Source organism: Mus caroli, chromosome 7, assembly GCF_900094665.2.
Source record: "Mus caroli chromosome 7, CAROLI_EIJ_v1.1, whole genome shotgun sequence".
Taxonomy (NCBI): domain Eukaryota; kingdom Metazoa; phylum Chordata; class Mammalia; order Rodentia; family Muridae; genus Mus; species Mus caroli.
In genome coordinates this window covers 121469854-121480173 of record NC_034576.1, presented here as the reverse complement: position 1 = coordinate 121480173, position 10320 = coordinate 121469854, and the positions used below count along the sequence as shown (strand labels likewise).

Here is a 10320-nt window from a genome sequence, read left to right as displayed (position 1 = left end):
GAGCTTCTTCCACCCCTAGCCACCTGCAGTACTCTGGAGAGAGGACCCATAGATGACCTAGAAAGCACAGTAGCCCAGGAAGCACAATAGAGTTGGCCCTGTTTGCCTATCAGAAGGCACCTGAGGCAATGAGCATGGGGGAGTGGGCCCTGCCTCTTGTCTGCTGTGTTGTACAGTCATTGAGGGAGAGATTCGCTCTCTTCCCCTGAGGCAGGCAGGAGAGCTGGCCCCAATGCGGTCATGAGAGCAGGAGAGCTGACCCTGCACTGTTCCCTCACCTCTGCATCAGCTGCTGCCTCCAGGTTCCCTCACTGTTTTGAGTTCCTGTCCTGAATTCTTTAAATAATAAACAGTGATGTGGACTTGAAAGCCTTTCTCCCAAGGTTGCTTTGGCCATGGTGTTTTACTGGAGCAATAGAAACCCTAACTATTGGTATCAGGACATCCTAAACCTATGACATCACATAGGCGACAACGCACCCTGCAACCTGCAGACCAGTTGCCAAGACAACAGGCATCATATTCCCAGCATACACTTGGCTCACCTCCCACCTTTACCCGTGTTACATAATTTTCCATATAAATAAGGAGAATGCCCCTTCCTCACTCTCTCTCTCTCTCTTCCTCTCTTCTCTTTCTGCTACTGCCTTGTCTCTTCCTTCCAATAAAACCTCTTCCAAGTAGAACTGCTTTGGCCAAATGTGCTGTTGGGACTCAACCCGCCATCCTAACACATCACTAAGTAAGACACACACATTCTGCCTAGGATCCCAGCAGACACAACTGGCAGGATCTCAGAAGCATTTCCTATCAGGCAACACACAACCATATGACATTCTTCTAAAAACCAGAGAGGGCAACAGAAACCATGGAATGGAATAAAGACAAGAACTGATACCAGTACATAGAATTATAATCATCCCATACCCAGATGCCTAGATGCCAGCATAAAAACACAATAACAGCCAGAACATATCTCCACTAGAGCCCAGCAACCCTGCTACAGTAGGCCCCAAGAAACTCAATATAGCTGAAGCACAAAACACGGATTTCAAATTAGCTATTATGATTATGCTCAAGGTTCTTAAAGAGGTTTGCATAAACCCATTATTGAAATTTACAAAACTGCAAACACTGCAATGAATGAAGAAAACTGTCCAAGACATGAAGGTATAAATGGTGTTAATAAGGTAACAAACTGAGGGGAACAGGAAATGAAAAATTTAGAAACTCAACAAGAGTCTCAGAAACATGTCAACACAATACAAGAGATGGAAGAGAGAATCTCGGGCATTTGAAGCCAAGTTAGAAGCAAAGGATACCTTGGTCAAAGAAAATGTTAAATCTAAGAAAACCTGGCACAAACATCCAGGAGGTGTGGGATGCTGTGCAAAAACCAAATCTGAGAAGAATAGAAATGGAGGAAGGAGAAGAAACCCAGGTTACAAGCACAGCAAATACATCCAACAAAATCATAGAAGAAAATTTCCCTAACCTAAAGAAGGAGGTTCCTATTGTTACTGTTCTATCTAAACTCCACCCCAGTTGCCTGGCAACGGCCAGGTATGCTCCTCCCCACAGTTACCTGGCAACAACCAGGTAGGCTTGGTCCACTATAAAAGGGACTGCTTGCCCCCTTAGGCCTCTCTTGTCTTGTTCTCTTACCTCTTGCTCTCTTACTCCCCTTCTCTCCACATTCCCTTCCCACTGGTCATGGCCGGCCCCTACTTCTCTATTCTTTCCCTCTCTCTGCCTTTCTCTGTCTCTACTACCCTCTTGACTCCCCTCCCCATGCCCTGAATAAACTCTTTTCTGTACTACACCATCTTGTGGCTGGTCCCTGGGTGGGGGGCAAGGAATGACCCAGTTTGGGCCCACAGAGGCACCCCCTACCTCCATACCTCACCACACCCCTATAGAACATATCTTATATCTCTTTATCTTTTTATAAACACATCACCTATTAAGTACAAGAAGCATAGAGAACACCAAATAGACTGGACTAGAAAAGAAATTCCTCACAATACATAATAAACAAAACACTAAATATACAGAACAAGAAAGAATATTAAAATATGCAAGTAAAAAAGACTAAGTGCATATAAAGAAAGACCTATCAGGATAATTCCTGGCATTTCAATGGAGATTCTAAAAGCCAAAATGGCCTGAATAGGTGTTCTTAGAAATTCCAAAAGACCACAGGTACAAGCCCAGAATACTACACCAAGCAAAACTTTCAATCACAATAGGAGGAGAAAGGCATTCTATGATAAATCCAAATTTAAACAATATCTATTTACAAATCCAGCTCTGTGGAAGATACTAGAAGGAAATTTTCAGTCTGAAGAAGTCAATTCTACCCAGAAACACAAGTAATAAATAATCTCAGCAAACCAAAAGAGGGGAAACACACACACACACACACACACACACACACATGATACAACAACAAAATAACCAGAATCAGAAAACACTGCTTAGTGATAACGCTCAATATCACTCACTTGTCTTAATATCCCAATAAAAAGACACAGACTGTGGTGTTTGAACAGGTATGACTCTATACACTCATTGGCTTGAATGCTTGGCCCATAGGCCTTTCACAATACCTTCAAAAAAATCTTGGGGTAACTCTAACCATGCAAGTGATATATATATATATATATATATATATATATATATATATATATATATGAAAAAAATAAATTCAAGAAGATGTCAGAAGATGAGAAGACATCCTGTGCTCATACATCTGTAGGATAAGTATAATAAAAATGGCAAACCTACCAAAGCAGTCTACAGATTCAATGCAATCCCCATCAAAATTCCAACATAATTTTTCAAGTCCATGCCAGTTTTCAGTTTTCTATGGAAATATAAAAATCCCAAGATAACTAAACAACCCTGAGTAATCAGAGAACTGCTGGACGTACCATCCATTATTGCTGATCTCTGCACTACAGAGCAACAGTAGCAAAACCAGCACGGTATTGCTACAAAATAGACACATTAACCAATTAAGTGGAATTAAAATCCAGACATAAATTCACACACCCATGCCTGCCTGATTTTTGATAAAGAAGACAGAAATACAAAGCGGGGGGAGATAGCATCTTCAACAAATGGTTCTAGTCAAACTGGATGGCTGTACGTAGAAGAATCAAAATAGATTCACACTTAACACCATGGGAAAAAAATTCAACTCCAAATGGATTGAAGGCCTCAAAATAAAAAAAAAAAAAAAACAAAAAAACAGATACACTGAATCTGACAGAAGAGAAAGTGGAGAATAGTTTTGAACACATTGCCATTGGAAAAGACTTCTGAACAGAATACCATTAGCACAGTCACTAAGATCAAAAATTAATAAATGGAATCCCATGAAACTGAGAAGTCTATGCACAGCATAGAACAGCATCATTTGGGCAAAGTGGTAGCCTACAGAACAGATTTTTTGTTTTTACCAATTACACATCTTTTAGAAGATTAATATCCAAAATATATAAAGATCTCAAAATATTAGATATCAGGAAATATATTAACCTATTGTAAAAGGAAGGGGGATGTTATAGATCTAAACAGACAATTCTCAGAAAAGAAAACTCAAATGGCTGAGATACACCTAAAGAAATGTTCAAGGTCCTCACTTTTCAGGGAAATGCAAATAAAAACTACTTTGAGATTTCATCTTCCACCTGTCAGAATGGCCAAGAACAATAAAACAAGTGACCACACATACTGGCAAGGATGTTGAGTCAGGGGAACACTTATCTGTTGCAGCTGGAAATACAAACTTGTACAGTCATTATAGAAGTCAGAGTGAATCTGGGAATAGATCTACCTCAAGATCCATCTACACCACTCTCGGACATATACCCAGAAGGCTGCTACATCCTACCAGAGAGATACTTCCTCAGCCAAGTTTATGACTGCTCTGTTCCTAAGAGCTGGAGATTAGAAAGAGCTTAGATGTCCTTCCAAAGATGAGTAGATAAGGAAAATATGATACATTTACATATGGAATATTACTCAGCCACCCAAAATGAAATATTGACATTTATAGGTAAGTTTCCCATTGCTTATGCTTATCACATACACCTGCTGACCCACTGGCTTTCGAACCATGGCCAACCTTGAGTATACATTCATTGCCATAAAGCCAGATGGTGTGCAGTGCAGCCTGGTGGGTCGTATCATCAAGCACCTTGAGTAGGAGGGATTCCTCCTGGTGGCCATTAAGTTCCTTCAGGCATCGGAAGAATACCTGAAGCATCACTACATTGATCTGAAAGATTGTTCTTTCTTCCCAGGGCTAGTGAAGTACATGAACTCAGTTCCTGTGATGGCCATGGTCTGTGAGAGGCTTAATGTAGTGAAGACAGGCTGGATGGTGTTGGGAGGGACAAGTCCAACTGATTCTAAGTCATGCATCATCTGAGGGGATTTCTGCATCCAAGTGGACAGGAACAATATTCATGGCAGTGATCCGGTGGGAAGTATTGAGAAGTAGTCTATGCTTTAAGCCTGAAGAACTGATCAACTATAAGTCCTGTGCCCATGGCTGGATCTATAAGTAGAAGTGGATAAACTAGGGTCCTTTTCAGCATTGCTGATGGGTTCCTGGACACAGCTTTTTATTTAACTGAGTGAATGGATCATCTTTCCTAAGACTATAAACAATAAAGATTTTTGAACTGAAAAAAAAGAAAGAAATTCACAGATAAATGGTTGGAGCTAGGAAAAAAAATCACCCTGAATAAGGTAACAAATACCCAGAAATACAATAAGGTAGGTATTCATTCACTTATATGTGAATGTTAGCTGTTAAGTCTTCAATACAGAAGATACAATCTATACAACCACAACACTGACCCAGCTACAAACCCTTCAGTTTACAATGACAACCTGCCTGCCAGACACATGGGAGCAATAGTGGCAAAACAAGTGCGAACAACAAACAAATATCTGATTGGATCTAAGGCCCATTCCATAGGTGGAACCCATCCCTGACACCACTCAGGTGGCCAAGAACTCAAACTACATAGGCCAGGGACCTAGTGGGAAACCAAAAAGTACTGGTCTGCTAAAGTGACATAGTGACAAAATGACTCCTAATGACATTCCACTGTATTTATAGATCAGTGCCCTGCTCATCCATCATTAGAGAATTCTCCTCCTGCAGCAGAAAGGAACAAATACAGAGACCCACAGCCAGGTGATGTTCAGAGAGTGAGAGACCTAAATAGGATGTCTCCACTGAACTCCTCCCTTCAGGGCTCAGGGAACTCGGCAGAAGAGAAGGCAGAAAGAGTGTAAGGCCAGAGGGGTGGAGGATACCAAAAAAACAGGGCCTTCTAATCACAGCAGAATCAATGCACATATGACCTCACAAGGACTGAGGCAACATGCACGAATTCTGCACAGGTCTGCACCAGAAAGAGTTCCAACACTAGGAGAGGAAGTGGATACAAGCCCCCATCCCTAACCCAGATGCTGTATTTGATTTATAACTACTCAAAAATAAAAAGTTAGTTTTATCCTATGGAGTCTCACTAGGGATACAAGCCACTCCCAAGGGCAGGACCCATGCTCAAGCTACTAAATAGCCAACACAAAACACACTCCATGGTATTTTAGGGGGTCCTTTTTCTCACAAATGTTTTGTTGGGGCATTTTTTTAAACCTTACAGGTCCTTTTTATATATATTGTGGCTTCTAGTCTTGTGTTTTATGAGATTCCTGTATGTGTGAATAAGAGTGTCTCTGCCTATATGTGTTTTTTATTTGGCTCTTTTTTCTTTTGTTTTATGTTTTGTTTTGGTTTTTTTCTTATTCCAACTTGTGTGCTTTGGTTTTTTCTTATCTTGTTTAAAAATTATTCTTTATGTTCCTTTGGTCTCTACAGAAAGAACGAAAGGGTTTGGGTGCTGATGGGAAGGCAGGTGGGGAAGATTTCAGAGGAGCTCAGAAAAAATTGTATAAAAAAATCTATTTTCAATAAAAGAAAAACAGAAAAAAATCAAAATTAAAAAAAATTCAAAGTCTTGTACTTGTGACTCTTGGAATGACATTCCCAGATCTTAATATTAAACTCCAGCCAGTTTTGTATATCTTTCCAGCAATCCTGGAAGATTAAAGCTTAATTCTGTTTTAAAAAAGAAAAGATAGGGAAGAAACAACCAAATTACAGAATGGGTCATATAATTGACCAGATATTTCTCAAAAGAAGAAATACAATTGAGTAACAATTACATTTGATGTATTCAACATCATTAGCCATCAGGGAAATGTGTATTAACACTACTTTGAGATTCCATCACTGCCCATTAAGAATGACTATCATAAAAAAAAAGAACATTACAAATGCTGGCAAGGATGTGAGGAAGGGGAGTACTTACCCATTGTTGAAGGGATTATAAGTTGTTGTAGCCAATATGGAAATTAGCATGGAGGTTTCTCACAAAGTTAAAAATAGACCTACCATATGATCCAGTTAAACCCCTCCAGGGCACATACCCAAAGGACCCCAAATCCTACCACAGAGATGCTTGCACATCTATGTCCACTGCTGCTCCACTCAAAGGAAATGGAGTCCGCTTAGGTGTCCATCATCTGATGGCTGGATAAGAATGTGGCACAGATACACAGTGGCATGTTATTGAGCCAGAAAGAGAAATGAAATTGGGAAATCTGCAGGGAATGAGTCTAACTGAAAAATATTGCACTAAGTGAGGGGATCCAGACTCTTCAGAAAGGTAAGTATTTCATGTCCTAGAGTTGAACCTCAATATTTGTGTGCTTGTTTTGAAATGTCTACAGGAGCAGGTAAGAGACCCCCAGGGGCAAGAGGAAAGTGAAACATGTGATTAGAAAGAAGAGGAGTACTACAGGTTAACAGTATAAGTGGGGATGAGGGCAGAGAGACAGGAAGAGGAGGAGGTGGGGGAGGTGAGCTAATACAAGGATATGTGGAGTGCCCTTATGAAAACAAATATATCATGAGCTAATTGGAAACATACACTTTCAAAAGAAGTTTTGACAATGGTGGACAGGTCATAGACTCTAGACTACTAGATCATAGACATAGTTGTAGGTCATAGACAACCTACTATTATTGTTTTGTCAAATTAGCATACTGCCAGGCTGCCTTCTAAATATTTCTATTTATACCCAGAGATGGACGCTGAACCTTGAGCAGAGAAGCTTCCCCTCGAGTGATAGCAGTCAATGCCAAGGCTCACACCTAGTCAAGTTGCTGAGAATGAATGGTTGCTGAGTGTTCACCCCAAGGCTCAGGGAACACTGGGGAAGAAGCAACAGAAAGGATGTAAGAGCTAGAGAACAGGGAGGAGGAGTGTTCCAAAGGGCTGGCTTCTGGACATGTTGGCCATTGCCCTCATGAACTCATTGTGGCTATGGTTGGCTGCCCAAGAGCAAGTCGTCCAGATCAATTAATATTTTAGAAGGTAGCATCAGTTGGACTTGGTAGATTACAAAACAAGGAGGGGAGAAATGACACGAAAGCAAGAAAGGCGTGCTGGTGTTTTGGAGAAGTGGGAGGGGGATCTGGGAATGGGTAGAACAAGATATAGTGTATGCATGTATAAAATTGTCAAACAAAACTCTAAAAAATCTTCTAGTCTCCTACTTTTCCAATTATATATGTCTATGTATTCATGTGCCTGACTGTCTCCTTTCAAATACAAACTATAGAGAGAATGCATGAAGTTTGTTCATTGTTACATCTGAAACAAAGCAGGCTCTCCGTATGTATCATTGAACAAATGAACCAATGATGGGGATTTCCAAACACAAGGAGATCAAAAGATGCTAGGTGTCTAACATTTCTACAAATACTCACTATAAGAGCCTGCAGGAAAAACACAGAACCAAATACAGCTTGGAGAGACTCAAAGACCAATACCTAGAGGAAGCAATGTTAAGAACTGGACCACCAAGAGGCTCAAATTAGACAAATGGGGACTAGAAGAACAAAATTTAAACAACATGTGGCTATTTTATAATTTGTTCTTACAGTTCTTCAAATTATTCTTCTGTGTCTTTTCTGTACTAAGGAGGCCCAGGTGTGGACAAGTGCAGCTTATAGATGAACCACCAAAGATGAAGATACAGAAATCCTGTAATTTGTAGTATTGTGGCTTGAATTTTAAGTGCCCGCCAATAGGCATATGTTTTATTTCTTTTATTTTAGGAGTGTAGGTGTGTGTATAGCTGGGTACCATGCACATGCCCAGTGTCTATAGAGGCCACAGAAGGGCATCAGAACCCCTGGAACTGAAGTTATAGATAGTTATGAGTCATCCTGTTGATACTGGGAGCCAGAGGCACTAAGGCATCTCTCTGATCCCCAGGATCATATTTTAGATGTTTGCTTTCTAGTTTGTGATGTCACTTTGAAGCAGGTGAAGACTTTAGGAAGTTTTGCCTGCCTGGTAGAAGTAGTTCATCAGGGATTACCCTTTAAATAATGTTTTACTCTTATGTCCCAGATTTGAGTGTTCTGCTTCCAGGCCCAACGTGAACAGTCACTGCTGTGTACTCCTCCTCCACAAGATGTGTTAATCCTGAGAACCAGGTGGCGGGGGGTGGGGGGGCTCCACCATTTTGAGTCAAATTTGAAGCAAGCTTTATTAAATATTAAATACTGATCAAGAGATGGACTTTGGTCAGGACCATTCCCTGGTATTTCCCAGCTGGAATGGCTTTGAGCCACAGGCTGCAGGGACTTAGAAGGACAAACCTGTAGGTCACCATATTTTGCCATGAGGCTTTGTTATTTCCCAAGGACTACAATTCCCAGCATTCCAAGTTATCCAGTTCCTGGGCAAGTGGCACTTATAGGTTAATTTCAGGCATTACAGTTGCTCTGTTTTACCTTTCTTGCCATGATGGATGGTGACCCTCTGAAACCATAGTTCAAGATAAATTTTTCTCTCTTAAATTAGCAATAAGAAAAATTTGCCAGTACAAGTGGCAATACAATGTAGACCAGCCTGAAGAATATGATATTATAGAAAATTGGTAGGGACAAACACATAGTATATGCTCTGATTGATACATGCCACTAAAAATAAGATTTCATAGAAGCATAGAATAATAGTGGTTACTTGTAGCTGTACATTGGCTACTTTGTGGGTTCTTCTTTCTTCAGCCCTTCTCCATCCTCTTTCTTCTATCCTTTCAACCCCTAACACTGGATAGGAGAGGGGAAAAGGATAGAGGGGAAAGGGGGCGCTGCTATCATTAGACTCCTTCCTGCTGCTTAGGGGACATCAACTTCCTTGGGACAAGTTTGACCTTTGCTGTCAGCATATCTGATTTCTTCCTTTTTCTTCTTTGCACATGACTACTTAACAATTCACGACCAACAGCAACCAACCAATAACTAACAACCTACCCCCTGAGTCCTATCACTTATATATCCTCTGAAAAGTCCCCACAATTCCAAATGTCACAATCTCAGAAGCCTATTTGCTGCTGGCAAGTCACACCCCTGCTAGAGCATGAAGTAAATCATAGTCCGCTGCTGTGGCAATCTGAAGCAGCCCCATCCCCCACGCTTGGGATTAAAATGAAAACATATTCTCATAATACTCTGTTTTTTTTTTAAAGAAACCAAACTTTGGAGCTGTCCCTAAAGTTCCTAGAGAAAGGTTGACTAAATAGATGGGTTCATAAATCGCATGGGATAGGAGTGACTTGTTAGTGCTCTACGCCACAGTAAGATAACTCTAATTAACACTAATTAGTTGTCTGTTTCAAAACAGCTAAATGAGAGAATTTTAAATGTTACCAACAGGAAAAATTAATAGGCATCTGAGATGATGGATAAGCTAATTATCATGATTCGATCATTATATACTGTATATATGCATCAAAGTATGCTGTTCCCAGAAAGATGTGTCAACATAATGTGTTAAAAATCGTTTGAAAATTGTTGAGACAGTCTCCCTATGTTGCCCAGACTAGTGTGGGGGGAGGGTGGGGGGAGTATGGGTGTGGGTGTATTGTGTGTGTTTGGGGCAATACACCACAGTTGTGTACCTGCATGTAAAGTCTATAAGTTGACACTATTTGTCTTCTTCAATTGCTTTCCACCTTATTTTTTTGAGCCAGAGCTTCTTTTGAAACCTGGAACTTACACGTTAGGCAACGCTGGCTGCCTGAAAACATCAGGGGTACTTCTGTCTCTACCTCACCAGCACTGGGATAGCAAGTGAACAGTATTGTGCCCCTCTTTTTTTGTAGGCAGAATGGGGTCTTGAACTCAGGTCTTCCTTTTTGTGTGTCAAGAAATTT

General features: G+C 40.6%; 1 pseudogene; it reads left to right on the top strand.

Annotated features, from left to right (window-relative positions):
- On the top strand, nucleotides 1-4577 carry LOC110299179 (annotated as a pseudogene).
- The last annotated feature ends 5743 nt before the right edge of the window (nucleotides 4578-10320 follow it).